Here is a 7,742-nt window from a genome sequence, read left to right on the forward strand (position 1 = left end):
GGTTCCCCTTTTGTCACTGGGATCAAGCACCGTAAGATCGAACCCATCACAAAGCACCTCTTCCCATTGCAAGATAAATAGATCAAGTTGGCCAAACAAAACCCAAATATCGGAGAAGAAATACGAGGCTATAAGCAATCATGCATATAAGAGATCAAAGAAGACTCAAATAACTTTCATGGATAAAAAGAGATAGATCTGATCATAAACTCAAAGTTCACCGGATCCCAACAAACACATCACAAAAGAATTACATCATATGGATCTCCAGGAGACCATTGTATTGAGAATCAAACGAGAGAGAGGAAGCCATCTAGATACTAACTACGGACCCGAAGGTCTACAAAAGACTACTCACGCATCATCAAAGCGACGCCAATGGACATGATGAACCCCTCCGTGATGGTGTCTAGATTGGATCTGGTGTTTCTGGAACTTGCGGCGGCTGGAATTGATTTTCGTCGACTCCCCTAGGGTTTTGGAATATTGGGGTATTTATAGAGTAAAGAGGCGGTCTGGGGGGGCACCCGAGGTGGGCACAACCGACCAGGGCGTGCCTGGAGGCCCAGGTGCGCCCTGGTGGGTTGTGCTCCCCTCAGAGCACCCCTAGGAGCTTCTTCGGCCCATTGGATATCTTTTGGTCCAAAACAATCCACAAAAAGTTTCACTGCGTTTGGACTCCGTTTGGTATTGATTTTATGCGATTTAAGAAACATGCAAAAAAATAGCAACTGGCACTTGGCACTATGTCAATAGGTTAGTGCCAAAAAATGATATAAAATGACTATAAAATGATTATAAAACATCCAAGAATGATAATATAACAGCATGGAACAATAAAAAATTATAGATATATTGGAGACGTATCAGCATCCCCAAGCTTAATTCCTGCTCGTCCTCGAGTAGGTAAATGATAAAAACATAATTTTTGATGTGGAATGCTGCCTAACATGTCATCTCATTTTCTTTATAGCAGGGACATTTGGACTTTTATATGTTTGAAAGCAATAGTCTAGTTTTGACATGAGACTTAAATACTCAACCATATCAACAAGCAACCATGTCTTTCAAAATATCAATGCTAAAATAAGTTATCCCTAGCCCATCATGCTCAATCATTGATCCATTCATGAAACACACTCACATATTAGCTACACCCAATGCTCAAGTACGATCATAGTGCCCCCTAGTTGGTGCTTTCTAAGAGAAGATGGAGACTCAAATAAAAAATAAAAAATGCATAAAGTAAAAGAAAGGCCCTTCGTGGAGGGAAGTAGGGATTTGTAGAGGTGCCAAAGATCAAAGTGAAAATTGAGAGATAAAAACATTTTGAGAGGCATATTTTTCCTACCAACGAAAATGACTTAGAGTTCCCCACACTTTCCATGCTAGATATATCATAGGCAGTTCCCAAACAGAAATTAAAGTTTATTCATTTTTCCACCAAAATTTCACTTTCCATGGCTAACCGTATCCATGGGTGCCTTCCATACCAACACTTTCCAAGGAATTTATTATTTGACAACATAAAGTAAATTCATTCTTCATTTCGGGACTGGGCATCCCTAATACCTTTGCCTTACTCTCGTGCAATGGCAAGTGAATAAACACTTATCGTGAGAATAACACATCTAGCATGGAAAATATCGGCCACCCATCACCGTCTCGTGAGCGGTACGAGCACACAAAAAATAAATTTATTTTGAAAATTAGAGATGGCACATACAAATTTTCTTAGAACGGCAAAAGAATACCGCATATAGTTAGGTATAGTGGACTCATATGGCAAAACTGGTTTAAAGGATTTTGGATGCACAAGTAGTGATCATACTTAGTGCAAAATGAAGGCTAGCAAAAGATTGAGAAGGACCAACCAAGAGACGAATAATCTCATAAGCAAGCATTAAGCATAATTAACACTGAATAATGCACCACAAGTAGGATGTAATTTCATTGCACAACTATTGACTTTGGTGCTTGCATAGGGAATCACAAACCTTAACACCAATATTCTTACTAAAGCATAATTACTCATCAACATGACTCACATATCACATCATCATATCTCAAAACTATAACAAGGAATCAAGTTTATTTTGCCCAATGATCTTCATGAAACTTTGTATTATATCCTTCTTGGATATCTATCACTTTGGAACTAATTTTTATGTGTTGCTTTTGATAAGCTCAAACAAATATAAGTGAAGATCATGAGCATAATATTTCTTTCTCTCAAAATAATTTAAGTGAAGCAAGAGAGAATTTCTTAAAAAGAATTACTAACTCTCAAATAAATCTAAGTTAAGAATGAGAGCATTTCTTCAGAAATACTTAAAGCACACTGTGCTAAAAATATATAAGTGAAGCACTAGAGCAATTCCATAGCTCATAAAGATTTAAGTGAAGCATAGAGAGCAATTCTAACAAGTCATGGCATAATTTTGGCTCTCTCAAATAGGTGTGTCCGGCAAGGATTCAAAACTTAAAACACAAAGCAAAACAAGCAAAGACTCTTATCATACAAGACGCTCCAAGCAAAACTCATAGTATGTGACGAATAAAAATATAGCTTCGAGTAGAATACCGATGGTCGTTAGAAGATAGAGGGGATGCCACTCAGGGCATCCCCAAGCTTAGTTGCTTGATTCTCTTTGGATAATAGCTTGGGATGCCATGGGTAGACTCAAGCTTAGGCTCTTCCTACTCCTTATTCCTTCATCCATCATAACATCACCCAAAACTTGAAAACTTCAATCACACACAACTCAACAAAACCTTCGTGAGATCCGTTAGTATAAGAAAACAAATCACTACTATAAGTGTTGTTGCAAACCAATTAATATTTTATTCTTGCATTATATCTACTGTATTCCAACTTTTCTATGGAAAAAACTCCTTAAAGAAAACCATAGAATCATCAAAACAAGCACACAACGCAAAGGAAACAGAATCTATCAAAAACGGAACAGTCTGTAGCAATGTGGGTATTTGGAATACTTCTGTAACTCCAAAAATTCTGCAAGCTTAGGAAGACCTGAGAAATTTGTTTATTAATATTCCGCAAAAAGAATTGGTATTTCATCACGCTCTGGTTAAAAATGAAAATTATTTTTGTGAGCGCAAAAGTTTCTGTTTTTCAGCAAGATCAAAGCAGCTATCACCCAAGAAGATCCTAAAGGCTTTATTTGGCACAAACACTAATTAAAACAAGAAAAAACACAATCATAACAGCAGCATCGTTGCTTCCTTGACCTCCACTCCAAGTCTCCTGGATTGCGTTTGTTCCAAAAAGATCCTCGCGAAGGTTTCATTCCGTTTGATATTCCTTTTCTACAAAACACTGAAATAGGCAAAAAAAAGCAATTTGCACTGGGCCTTCAGTTAATAGGTTAGTCCCAAAAATAATATAAAAGTGCATAATAAAGCCCATTAAACATCCAAAACAGATAATATAATAGCATGGAACAATAAAAAATTATAGATACGTTGGAGACATATCAAGCATCCCCAAGCTTAATTCCTGCTCGTCCTCGAGTAGGTAAATGATAGAAACAGAATTTTTTATGTGGAATGCTACCTAACATAATTTTCAATGTAATTTTCTTTACTGTGGCATGAATATTCAGATCCGAAAGATCAAGACAAAAGTTTAATATTGACATAAAAACAATAATACTTCAAGCATACTAACCAAGCAATTATGTCTTCTCAAAATAACATGGCCAAAGAAAGCTATCCCTACAAAATCATATAGTCTGGCTATGCTCTATCTTCATCACACAAAATATTTAAATCATGCACAACCCCGATGACAAGCCAAACAATTGTTTCATACTTTTGATGTTCTCAAACTTTTTCAATCTTCACGCAATACATGAGCGCGAGCCATGGATATAACACTATATGTGGAATAGAATGGTGGTTGTGGAGAAGACAAAAAAGGAGAAGATAGTCTCACATCAACTAGGCGTATCAACAGGCTATGGAGATGCCCATCAATAGATATTAATGTGAGTGAGTAGGGATTGCCATGAAACAGATGCACTAGAGCTATAAGTATATGAAAGCTCAACAAAAGAAACTAAGTGGGTGTGCATCCAACTTGCTTGCTCACTAAGACCTAGGGCATTTTGAGGAAGCCCATCATTGGAATATACAAGCCAAGTTCTATAATGAAAAATTCTCACTAGTATATGAAGAGACACTCTATCATTAAGATCATGGTGCTACTTTGAAGCACAAGTGTGCCACTGGAAAGATGAGATGAAATCGCTTGAAAACGATATAAAGAACACCGGAATCGGAGTTACGGTTTGGAAATGGCAAGCGATTCAAAATGACACCGGTCTGCGATTTACAGCAAGTAGGCATCTAAATGCAATGAGATGAACATGCTACTGCACCCAAACATGACAACAAAATACATGACAGGGATGCTTACAAGATGCTTAACAAAAGTCTAGCACTGAGCTACGGCCAATTCATCCATTAACAGGTTCAAACAAACATGGCAAAAATGCAAATGGCAAACAGATCTCAGACTTAGTGAAATTAACACTTGTCTGGAATTTCAGATCAGGTAGCCCTCTTCGGAGAAACAAAACTACCTGCTACAGGACCTGAACATGGCAAAGTAAAGCATGGCATGGAGCTACTCAAAGAGCTTAACAAAAGTCCCTTAGTGACCTTGAGCCAAAAGGAATCAGAAAATACAATTGCAAGCATGTGAACATAGCAAAAACATAATCAGTTTCAGACTTAGTGAAAAACTGACACATGCTGAAATATAACTCAAGTAGGCATGTTTACGAGCTCGATGCACTCACTAAGGTGCAAGTCATAGCAAGACAAGCATACACCCCACAAGAAGGCACAAAATTCAAGCTAGACATGGCAAGAACAATAGCATAGCATGCACGGATCAACTACAACATCACCGGCAAAATTGCAAACAAGTTGACAATCTGCCCAGATTCACAAAGTAGCAAAAGTAGAGCTCGATTGACTCAAGCTAGGGTGCTCCATAATTGCAAACAAAGACATGGATGGATAGAGTACTACAATATTAACAAAACTCCCTTACCGATCATCCTCAAAAGAGGCACGGATCACTAGGAAACAACAAGAACATATGGCATCATGAGATAAACAGCCCCAGGACTTAGTGAAATCACTAAGTCCCTGAAAACAAAATTAGCAAGTGCACCACTTTGCAAGCTTGCACAAGACACCACACACATCCTAAAAATACATGGGTTGCACCTCTGGAAAGATGACAAAACCCTTAACAAAACATATGTAGAGCATCAGGTCATAGCATGTACACATTAATCATGGCAAAAATGACAAAAGTGCTAAACGGAGTAGCAGATCTGACAATTAACTCAAGTAGTCCTCTTCTAACAGCATTTCGGGCATCAAGATGAACTCAAATGAAAATGATGCAATGGAATGAAATGATGTACTCTCTGAGATGAACATTTTGATATGCTATATGCATGAATCAGAGCTACGGATGCAAAGTTACGGTGCCGCGAACATGAGCACTTGGATCTGCAATTTCGGGACAGACAAAAAAATCAACCTCTAGGGTTTACTGTTCATCTGAATCAGATCTGGGCGCGACACGCGGATCGAGGTTCACCGGAGCTCTCGCTGGAGCTCCTGCTCACCGGCGCCGGAGGGAGAGGCCGAGGCGAGGGGCGAGGCCGGAGGCGGCGGCCGGGATGGTGAGCGGCCCGCGGCGGCCAGGGCCGGCGGCGGCTGCGGCGGCCGGGCGACGAGGTGGCGACGACGGCGGCGGGGCGGACCGCGGCGGCGCGGCGCCGGAGGCGGCGGCTTGGCAGCGGAGGGAGAGGCGCGGGGCGCGCGTCCCGGGTGGCGGCGGAGAGGGCCCGCGATGGGCCTGGGCGGGCCGGCGCGGTGGACGGCGGCGGGAGGCCACGTGGCGCTTGCCTATCGGTCCGGGGCGGCGGCGGCGGGGCGTCCGGCCGGAACGGACATGTCTGGTGCGTGCGAGGGGATTTTTAGCGTTTCGGAGGTAGGAGGAGATCCGAAAATCGGGGGGCCTTTAAATAGGCATAGAGGGAGCTAGGAGAGTCCAAATGAGGTGCGGTTTTCGGCCACGCGATCGTGATCAAACGCTCTAGATGATGGAGCAGAGTTTGGTGGGTTTTGGGCCAAATTGGAGGGGTGTTGGGCTGAAACACACACGAGGCCTTTTCGGTCCCTCGGTTAACCGTTGGAGTATCAAACGAAGTCCAAATGATACGAAACTTGACAGGCGGTCTACCGGTAGTAAACCAAGGCCGCTTGGAAAGTCTCGGTCCAATCCGTAAATGTTTAATCCCCACACACGAAAGAAAGCTAGAAATGACCACCGGAGGAGAACGAAGCGCCGGAATGCAAAACGGACAACGGGGAAAATGCTCGAATGCATGAGACGAACACGTATGCAAATGCAATGCACATGATGACATGATATGAGATGCATGAAAACGATAACAACACACGGAGACAAAGACCTGAACCCGAGGAAATAAATATGACTTAATGCCGGAAACGGCAAGAGTTGGAGTACAAATAGGGAAAGTTACATCCGGGGTGTTACAACACTCCACCACTACGAAAGGATCTCGTCCCGAGATCTAGGACTGAAAGAACGTCGGGTACTCAGAGCGGAGGTGATCCTCTCGTTCCCAGGTAGCTTCACGATCGGAATGGTGTGACCACTTGACTTTGAGAAATTTGATCGACTTGTTGCGAGTCTTGCGTTCAGTCTCTTCAAGAATAGCAACTGGGTGCTCACGATAAGAGAGATCTTCTTGGAGCTCAATGTCCTCGAAGTTGACGGTGCGGTCAGGAGTCTTGAAGCACTTTCGAAGCTGAGAGACATGGAACACGTCAGGAACATTTGCAAAGTTTGAAGGAAGCTCGAGTTGATAGGCGAGGTCGCCTCTCTTGCTGACAATCTTGAAAGGTCCCACGTATCTAGGGGCAAGCTTCCCTTTGATACCGAAGCGACGAGTACCTTTCATAGGAGATACACGGAGGTAAACATGATCTCCGATCTCGAAAGCCAAATCGCGGTGCTTACTATCATAGTAGGTCTTCTGGCGGGATTGGGCTGCTTTGAGGTTATCACGAATGACTTTGCACATTTCTCCTGCTTCTGTGATTAAGTCATTACCCAAAAGCTGACATTCACCGGTTTCAGACCAGTTGAGAGGGGTACGACACTTCCTGCCATACAGAATTTCAAATGGGGCCTTGCCCGAACTTGCTTGAAAACTGTTGTTGTAGGAGAACTCAGCATAAGGAAGACAATCCTCCTACTTCATGCCGAAGGAGATCACACAAGCCCTGAGCATATCTTCAAGAATCTGGTTGACACGCTCTACTTGACCGCTAGTTTGAGGATGGAAAGCTGTGCTGAAGCGGATGTTGGTGCCCATGGCCTTCTGAAAAGAATCCCAAAACTTCGAGGTAAAGATGCTGCCACGGTCTGAAGAGATCACTTGAGGAATACCGTGCAGAGAGACAATACGAGAGGTATAGAGTTCTGCCAATTGAGCTGCAGTGATCGACTCTTTGATAGGCAGAAAATGAGCCACTTTGGTGAGTTTGTCGATGACAACGAATATAGCATCATTGCCACGCTTGGACTTTGGAAACCCAGTCACGAAGTCCATTTCAATGTGGTCAAACTTCCATTCTGGAATGGCAAGAGGTTGGAGGAGACC

Source organism: Triticum urartu, chromosome 1, assembly GCF_003073215.2.
Source record: "Triticum urartu cultivar G1812 chromosome 1, Tu2.1, whole genome shotgun sequence".
Taxonomy (NCBI): Eukaryota; Viridiplantae; Streptophyta; class Magnoliopsida; order Poales; family Poaceae; genus Triticum; species Triticum urartu.